The sequence below is a fragment of the Centroberyx gerrardi genome, unplaced genomic scaffold (assembly GCF_048128805.1).
Source record: "Centroberyx gerrardi isolate f3 unplaced genomic scaffold, fCenGer3.hap1.cur.20231027 Scaffold_237, whole genome shotgun sequence".
In the NCBI taxonomy this organism is placed as follows: domain Eukaryota; kingdom Metazoa; phylum Chordata; class Actinopteri; order Beryciformes; family Berycidae; genus Centroberyx; species Centroberyx gerrardi.
The window spans coordinates 298,263-307,842 of record NW_027605185.1 but is presented as its reverse complement, the minus strand read 5'-3'; the positions used below and the strand labels follow the sequence as shown (position 1 = coordinate 307,842).

At 46.6% G+C, this 9,580-nt stretch overlaps 1 pseudogene; it reads left to right on the top strand.

The window, feature by feature from the left end:
- The first annotated feature begins 287 nt into the window (after positions 1-287).
- LOC144538147 (28S ribosomal RNA) lies at positions 288-1,081 on the top strand (annotated as a pseudogene).
- The last annotated feature ends 8,499 nt before the right edge of the window (positions 1,082-9,580 follow it).

The window sequence follows — 9,580 nt, the reverse complement described above, 5'->3', positions numbered from 1 at the left end:
GGTCAGCTTGGAAAGGCCTGAGGCGAAGGTGGCTCGCGGCTCCGGCCGTGAGCTTTACAGCCCCCCTTGCCCAGACCTCGCCGCTTTCCGGGGCTGTGGACTGAGTGCTCGCTGCGCCTTCTCTCCCCACCAGGGGAGGGACGGGGCCCCCTGCTCCCGGCGTGATTGTCGACCGGGGCGGACTGTCCTCAGTGCGCTCCAACCGCGTCGCCCGGGCGGGGATCGGCCCACGTACAACAGGCATCAGGGGTCGGCAACCCACCCGACCCGTCTTGAAACACGGACCAAGGAGTCTAACGCACGCGCGAGTCAGAGGGTCCAACAAACCCCGTGGCGCAATGAAAGTGAGGGCCGGCGCGCGCCGGCTGAGGTGGGATCCCAGCCCCGTGGGGTCGGGGGCACCACCGGCCCGTCTCGCCCGCACCGTCGGGGAGGTGGAGCGTGAGCGCGTGCGATAGGACCCGAAAGATGGTGAACTATGCCTGGGCAGGGCGAAGCCAGAGGAAACTCTGGTGGAGGCCCGTAGCGGTCCTGACGTGCAAATCGGTCGTCCGACCTGGGTATAGGGGCGAAAGACTAATCGAACCATCTAGTAGCTGGTTCCCTCCGAAGTTTCCCTCAGGATAGCTGGCGCTCAGAGTCTCGCAGTTTTATCTGGTAAAGCGAATGATTAGAGGTCTTGGGGCCGAAACGATCTCAACCTATTCTCAAACTTTAAATGGGTAAGAAGCCCGGCTCGCTGGCTTGGAGCCGGGCGTGGAATGCGAGCCACCTAGTGGGCCACTTTTGGTAAGCAGAACTGGCGCTGCGGGATGAACCAAACGCCGGGTTAAGGCGCCCGATGCCGACGCTCATCAGACCCCAGAAAAGGTGCTGGTCGATATAGACAGCAGGACGGTGGCCATGGAAGTCGGAATCCGCTAAGGAGTGTGTAACAACTCACCTGCCGAATCAACTAGCCCTGAAAATGGTTGGCGCTGGAGCGTCAGGCCCATACCCATACGAGTAGGAGGGCCGCCGCGGTGAGCACGGAAGCCTAGGGCGTGGGCCCGGGTGGGGGGAGCAGTCGCCCCGTCGCCCTCCTCTCTCCGCCGCCGGAAGCGCAGCATGCGGCCCGCCTCACGGGGCTCTCGTCCGCGGCGCCTCGTGCGTCGCGCGGCGGGGGTTTTCGTGGGGCGGTGTCCTGGTTCTCCACGGAGTACCAGGAGCAGATAGAAAAAAAAAAAAAAAAGTTAAAGTCCAACCACCACCAGGGGCTCTGGGTGAAAGCCCTGCCCAGGAAGGGGCGCACAGCCTCGGGCAGAGCTGCCACAGCGCTCTCCTACCTCCCTGGAGCTCCAGGGAGTACCATGAGCAGAAAGAAATATTTTGTTTAAAAATTGACAAAGTGCTGTTACACTTAGGCTGTGGGGAGGAAACAGGCGGAGTACCAGGAGCACAGAGAAAAATGACAGTGCTGTGAAATAGTGTTGGAGTACCAGGTCCACAAAGTTTAAGTTGGAGTACCAGGGGCACGAAAGTTTAAGTTGGAATACCAGGGGCACGAAAGTTTAAGTTGGTGTACCAGGGGCACCAAAGTTTAAGTTGGTGTACCAGGGGCACGAAAGTTTGGGCGGATGGTAGTCTGCTTGTATCCGGGGAGGGGTGCTTAAGAGTCGGCCTACAGGTTCGGCTGGTGCTGAGGTTTCTGGAGGGTGGGTAACTCCTGGAGGTTGTTTACCCATGATGGAGGCAGGCAGGCGGGTAGGGAGGACGGGGATGGAGTAGCTGGAGATAGAGGGCCGGCCAGAGATAGAGGGCCGCTCCCCGGTGTGTGGGGCCGAAGCAGGGGCTCTAAATTGGGGTAAAGGTGTGTGTGGCCGAAGCAGGGGCTCGAAATTGGGGTAAAAGTGAGGCGGAGGGCCGCCCGGAGATAGGGGGCCGCTCCCAGGTGTGTGTGGCCGAAGCAGGGGCTCGAAATTGGGGTAAAAGTGAGGTGGAGGGCCGCCCGGAGATAGGGGGCCGCTCCCAGGTGTGTGGGCCCGAAGCAGGGGTTCTAAATTGGGGTAAAAGTGAGCTGGAGGGCCGGCCGGAGATGGGGGCCGAAGCAGGGGCTCAAAATTGGGGTAGAAGTGAGGTGGAGAGCCGGCCGGAGATAGGGGGCCGATTCCCGGTGTCTGGGGCCAATAAAGGCACTCGAAATTGGGGTAGAGTTGAGCTGGAGGGCAGGCTGGAGCCTGGCCGAATTATCACCTTCCACAGCCTAAGTCCCCAAGACCAGAGAGGGGAAAGAGCGCACTGCCAGGTTTTCCCCTCTCTGGTGTTTGGGCGAGTGTCACGGTAATGGATGGTTTTGCAAACAGGTCTCTGCCCGATTTCAGAAACCCAGTTTTTGAAAACATGTACCTCCAGACCTACTCTTAGAAAATGTAGCTGGAAAAGAGCTGTGGTTTCGGGGGAACACGTTTGACCAAAGCACGGCCCTCGCTCCGGGAGGAGAGGCCGAGGTCAGATGGATGTTCCCCGGACGGAGGGCTTCCCCGTCGGCCTCATTTTCGCCCATTTCCCGGTGGTTGGTCATGGAGCTTTTTTTATTTTTTTTTTGGTTTTTGGAACCGGGGCTTGGATAGGGTGTATCAAGGCGGCCAGTGGTGGCGTGTTGGCCGGGGGAAACGCACCGAAAGGTCCGTGGGCACCCAGGGCAGCGGGGCTTTGAGATTTCAACTGCCAGAGACTAAGTCCCCAGGACCAGAGAGGGGGAATAGCGGGGGCAGTGGCCCCGCTCCTCGGCCTCTCTGGTGTTTGGGTTTCCACAACTGCCAGAGACTATGTCCCCAGGACCAGAGAGGGGGCTCCTCGGCCTCTCTGCTCTGGTGTTTGGGTTATGTCCCCAGGACCAGAGAGGGGGAAAAGCGGGGGCAGTGGCCCCGCTCCTCGGCCTCTCTGGTATTTGGGTTTTGTCCCCAGGACCAGAGAGGGGGAATAGCGGGGGCAGTGGCCCCGCTTCTCGGCCTCTCTGGTCTTTGGGTTTCCACAACTGCCAGAGACTATGTCCCCAGGACCAGAGAGGGGGAATAGCGGGGGCAGTGGCCCCGCTTCTCGGCCTCTCTGGTCTTTGGGTTTCCACAACTTCCAGAGAGTATGTCCCCAGTACCAGAGAGGGGGAATAGCGGGGGCAGTGGCCCCGCTTCTCGGCCTCTCTGGTGTTTGGGTTTCCACAACTGCCAGAGACTATGTCCCCGGTACCAGAGAGGGGGAAGAGCGGGTGCAGTGGCCCCGCTTCTCGGCCTCTCTGGTGTTTGGGTTTCAAGCTGCCACAGACTATGTCCCCAGTACCAGAGAGGGGGAAGAGCGGGGGCAGTGGCCCCGCTTCTCGGCCTCTCTGGTGTTTGGGTTTTCAGCTGCCAGAGACTAAGTCCCCAGGACCAGAGAGGGGGTAATAGCGGGGGCAGTGGCCCCGCTTCTCGGTGATGTAAACTAAGCTTTAGCTTAGTGGTAGAATAGTTCTTGTTTATTCATTACAGATTATAAACTTTAGCACATATACCATTTGGTATTGCTATACAAACTCTAGTATCACTGTTTTTCCTCGCATAGAGGCTTCAAGAAGTATACCAGAAATGCCACAAACCTGTTTGTTAGTCCTTTAATTTCCACCCTTATTTTCTTTATCAGATTTGAAGGGTCTGGTCAGTATGTTGTTTTTGAATTAAATTCTTCATTTTCAACCCAATATTTGGTTTCCTGTGGAATGACTGTTTTGTTTACCATCTTTGGATGTTTTAAGAATCAAAATTAAAGCTAGATCAATAGAATGTAGTTTGCTGTCAGGTCACACAGGGATCTACCCTGTCTGGAAAGTCTGGTGATTTTAATATAAGCTGATAGTGGCTGGATAATATGTCTATGACCACTATGCTCTAGCTGAAGATTAATCTTCACAACAATAAATACTATAATGGGTGAAATGATATTTGGTGTAAAAAGACATATATGGTCACTTGAATATCAGGACTGAACAATATTTAATTTCAATATATTTAAACTATTAACGTATATAGCACAATCACAATTTCAACATCATCCCATTACAGCAACTGACCACAGGGTGTCAGTCAAGTTTCCTTTTGTAAAATTCTTTCGACTTTTTTCGTGCCAGCTATAATGAATCGCACAGTGCAACACAACAACAATGGGGAAGGAGAGGGGGTGGTGACTGGGTACAAGACCACTGCTTTCCCAGTCTATTTGTGGAATGTGCAGGTCCTGTAAGATAAAATAATTCAAAAGAAAATAAATACATCAAATAAAAAGTCATAGGTCCAACTAACGTTTGCATCAAAGACATGCCAGCCTCATCACACTCTTGGGAATGATACTGCTGCCCCAAGTACCACAGCTGATTGGGAGAGAGGTTCCCCTCTGTTGAAAGGGGATGGCCATCCCAGCCATCTCTGAATATGTTGAGGTGGACTTGAATAAGTGGAATAAAGGCATAGTGGCAGCAAAAGATGTGCAGGCCATTGAACAAATCGAGATGGCCCTCCTCTTCAAGCTAGTGTAGGACATCATAGAAGCGGCTGGTGACTGCTGTGAACACATCACGCCACAATCGCTCAATTCTGTTTTAAGCAAATGTGGTGTGTCAGTAAATCTTTATTTATATAGCACCTTTCAAAACTGTAGTTACAAAGCGCTTCACTAAAGGAGAAATAGAAAAGCACAAACATAGCACAAGCATAAACACATGCATGTACATGAAAACGCACAAATACACAGGAGCAAACAAATACTGTTATATAGCAGTAGGAACAGTAGAAACACAGATCAGTCAACATTCAATAAATGCCGCAGTAAAAAGACGAGTTTTAAAACGTTATTTAAACATTCAACTCAGCAGATTTTATGGAAATGGGGAGCTTGTTCCAGAATTTAGAGGCCACGGCAGAAAATGCACAGTCACCTCTGGATTTCAGTTTGGTTCTTGGGTGGTAAGAAGCCCTTGATTGGAAGATCTATGAGGTCTCTCTGGTGTTAGATAGATCTGTAGTTCACTGATATAACTAGGGGCCAGATCATGCAGATCCTTCTAAGTAATTAAAAGAATCTTAAAATCAATTCGATATTTAATGTGTGCAGAGGGGCTAATACTGATGTGAGAGCAACGTGCTATCTTGGTGAAATGAATGAGACTTCCTATAAATCTGTTTTATGTGGTTATATCTTTTTAAATATCAAAAAACATTAAATTAAGAAAAATAAGAGAATTTTAAGACAATGTAGGAACTTTTTGGCCATTGGATTTGAAAAGGGCTATATTCACATACATTACAAAAGATTTAGAGTTATAGATGGAAATCACGTTTTATGAAACTTTCAACAGATTACAAGTGAAAATATTGGTCTATTTTAGTTTTAGTATCAAGAGACTTGTCAATCAATTTGGGAATAATAACATGTCAACAAATCATAAATTTTGAATTTAGGCGATGGAGCTACCTTTGTGTAGCACACGGCTCCTAATACTACTGGTAGTAGAGGTAATGCAGTAAATCAATAATTCGTTAGTAAAGCTTACAATTATACTGGACCAGAATCAGAGGATACCAGATTCGAACAGGAGGCAGAAAAGGCTATTTGCAACATTCAATGACCACACAAGACAAAGAGCTATGAACTGGTACCTTGTATTGTTTGAAAATAAACAAAATAAAATAAATGACCATGGGTTCAGTATACAGTTAAATTCCACAAAGATACCTCAGTTTCAACTCAGCAACAAATTATTTCTTTTGTCACTCTTTCTTTGGTTTTGAACCACTGAGTTCTTTTCAACTACTTTTCTGTCTGACTGGGTACACCCTAATATAGGTAATTCCGAACCTCAATTCTCAATATTTGGATCCAACATTAGGTAGGTAACAATATTAAAACAATACCCGGTTCAATATTATCACTTTACAATTCACTTCAACCTTACAATAGTTCACTATTCACTGTATCAGCAATAACAAAATCACTGTAACCAAGGCACAATAATACACCATATCAATAGTATAAATACTCAGTCCATTCACTTAAACTTGTGATGGTTACTACTCAGTCCTTCCGCAGGCACAGGGAATGTGTTTGAAGAAGAATGAAGAAGGTAAGTGTCTTTTCCAAGTCAAGTCAAAAAAACAGGGGAAAGTCAGAGTCTGGGATTTGGGGTTGTGCAAGCGGGGCTGGGGGTTGAGTGTAAGAGTGGTGCTGGCCTTGTGCAGTTTATGATGTTTACCCTACCGCCGTGGCAGGAGAGGGGTAAGGTCGGCAGTTCTTGGCTCTGGCTCTTCAATTCAGGGACCTTCAATCCAGGGATCTAGAGGTCTCGTCTGGGTTGGCTCGCCATCAACTTCAAATCAACTCAAAAAACCTGACCTGCAGTCATTGACATGGCCAGAATTGTTCATTAATCAATTGCCTTTCAAATGCCTTTCTGATTTGTCAGGAATTGTTAATTCCTTTAACTTCAACAACATATGTACATATAATGTAAATTGTACAATCAACATATTTTAAATAACCTTTAAAGTAAATGAATTCCTGAATAAAGTGAAACTTAATTTCTATTTTAACTTAACATTGTATACATTTTTAAAATTAAAGCAAAACAATGTTACATGAATTACAAACTATACAGTGTAAACTTGACGCAATATTGTTATGTCTTCTATTCTTTTTAAATCAGATTCACTATACCAATGAAATAAAATACCTGACAAAATGACTTATGTTGCTTCAGTATTAAACAGTTCAGTAGCTTTACCAGCCAGAGAAAACATTGAGCAATTAAACACTCCATATGTCACGTTTTTATATTCTTTCCAGTTGAGTTGTCAAACAGCTTTACTTTAGTTGAGCTCTACAACAGTCGGCTAATTGCACTGTTCATCACTTACTGCTAATTTTGTTAGCTCTAGGCCTATTCACTTGGACTCGCTAGCCTAGCCTAGCACCTCGTGGCGCAGCATTTATTTATTTATTTTACCGCGACTCACCAATTCCGGAGTTCCTCTGTGTCACTCGGCAGTTTTCAGTGAGCAGGGCCTGTCACACACATACACCTACAAGCTACAACAAAGTACAGGCTGTTACCGTTCTGATTTGACAACATTATATTGTGTTTTTACTGTTTTATCTAAGTTACATCTTTACTGTTCAGCAGCAGGTCCTCTCCCTACAGTGTCACCCAGCGTCTGACTAGCGTAAGCTGTCTAGCCTGCCTACGGTGCTGTGGACCTGCGTTCTGATTGGCTAAGGCACTTCCATGCTGTTAACTCTTTGTGACCTGGGTTACATTTGTATTTATGTTGAGATCGCAGATTGTGCCTTTAAAAAAAATGTACAATATTTTAAAAGTGAGTTCATAATTACCTCTGATTGTGAACGCTTTTGCCTGCAATGAAGCTACTCGTCCCTGTTCCCCAGACAGAGAACATAAGGCGAGCCACATCAACATTCTCCACTCCATGATCGCCCCGGACCCTGATAAAATACAAGTCAGTCAGTGGACAGTACACAGTGGTTACATGAGGCCCTCTATATTATAAAATTACGTTATGTCTCATCTGAACAGATAAAGGCCTTATGTTGGATAGTTTCTGGAACTTTAAAAGTGACAGACATCACATGCAAATGGCAAGTTTTTACCTCAGTGGCAAACCAAAATTCTGTACTGCTTCATTGAAGAAAGCCAGGGTTGTTGATGCCAGATTGTTGTTTGAAACACGTAGATACATGATCTAGATGTGAGAACACAAAACAGGGAAGGGAGGGTACTTAACATGGTCTCACTAAGATTTCATTTAAAATCATGCCATTCTACATATTACCAAGTGTATGTACAGGGGTCCTACACGTTTTCCCAATTCTAAATGCTCAATTTTCTGAATTGTTTTGGTTGGTGTCCAATATTCATATTATGATGTATGGCTATAGGACTGTCAACTAGGCCAAAGACATTCTAAATATCAATACAACAATATGGCAAATGACAGTGGACAGACAACTATATAAAATGTGCACAAAATATATGTCTCTTAGGAATGGACATCAATATTGTTCCCGACTCTAAGTGCACATCCTAATCCTTTTCATGACCCGATATTGTCATTCATTTTCCATGCTTTTCCAGACCAGGGTAAAAACATTGTATTCAAACATTTATCTGTTTCATGTCATTAATTAATGTAATAGAAAATCATTTCTTATCTTATGTTCAGTACCTTTCTGGAAAAGCCATCTATGCCTCCAAAAATCACAATGTTGTACCTTGGTTGTTGAAAAATGAGAAAAGTTGTTTTTAGTTACACACACACACACACACACACACACACACACACACACACTGTGTCTCTTTAATTTACTAACTGTATCAGTTTGTGATTTGTATCGATGTGCATCAGCGACTTGGGGCTCGGGACAGAGTATGTTCTTCTGACCACACAGCGTAGCTGTGACATTCTGGAGACGATGCTGGCGGTGTCTACTCAGTGCATCGAGGACCGAACCCTCTCCTACTGCACTCTATGTCCCTGCACCCTCAGCAGACCCATCATCATTCTATACCCTGCATTTGGGCAGCTGGTATGGATCACTGACACTAGGGAGTCCAGTTCCTCATCAGTCAAGCTGCTGTAGTTTTCCCTCACAGTTAATTAATCCCCATTCTGCCATGCGCCTGTGTACTGTAAACCTAGACACCCCTAACAGCTGGGCAATACATGTCACAGGTAATCCCAAGGCAAGAAGGTGTGACGTATAGTCCTCAGAAATTATCGTCCTTGGACGACCAATCCTCTCCCTCTCATGGGCAACAATAATTTGTGTTTCCTTTTTATTTCGGCTGCAGGCCATCTGGTGTACCTGAGTAAGTGCATCAACTATATCCTGGGGAATCTCTATCTGGCTTGAGACAGCACTAAGAATAACCAACTCTTGAGAACATACAAATTCTAAGTAATCAAGATCAAGAGGAGCACGATTAAGCCAACTTGATAGTATGGAGCCTTTCAAGTAAATGGCTGAGCAGCAATTCCTGAAAAATAAATATCCAGGAGTTATTAATATTCTGTCCGGATGCAAGAATACAAATTTTTCACATACCACACAAAACTTTATGTACAGTACTGACTACGTCATCAGACATGAGATATCAGGGTGTCTGCAGGTGTCAGAGAGTTAAATTTAAGACAATTTTTAAGGGTGCTCCGATCGATCAGCCACCGATTGTTATCGGCCGATATTCGTTCTAAATAGTTTGATCGGTGGTCTCTATAAAGGCCGATCAGAAGAGCTGATCAAATGACGCAAAACACGCGAGACAATTTCTCTACGCGCCGCTAAAATGGCTTCACCGGTCTAGCAGTTCTACCAGGTGTCTGAAAAAGACAAAAATTTGCAAAAATGTTAGGGAGAGACGAGTTGGGAAGAGATCCAAACAGAAGTAGTCTCTTTGTGCGGTCTGTCTCTCGCACTCTCTCTCTGTCTCTCGCACTCTCTCTCTCTCTCTGTGTGTGTGTGTGTCGTGCTCTCTCTCACTCTCTGTCTCGCTCACTCTCTC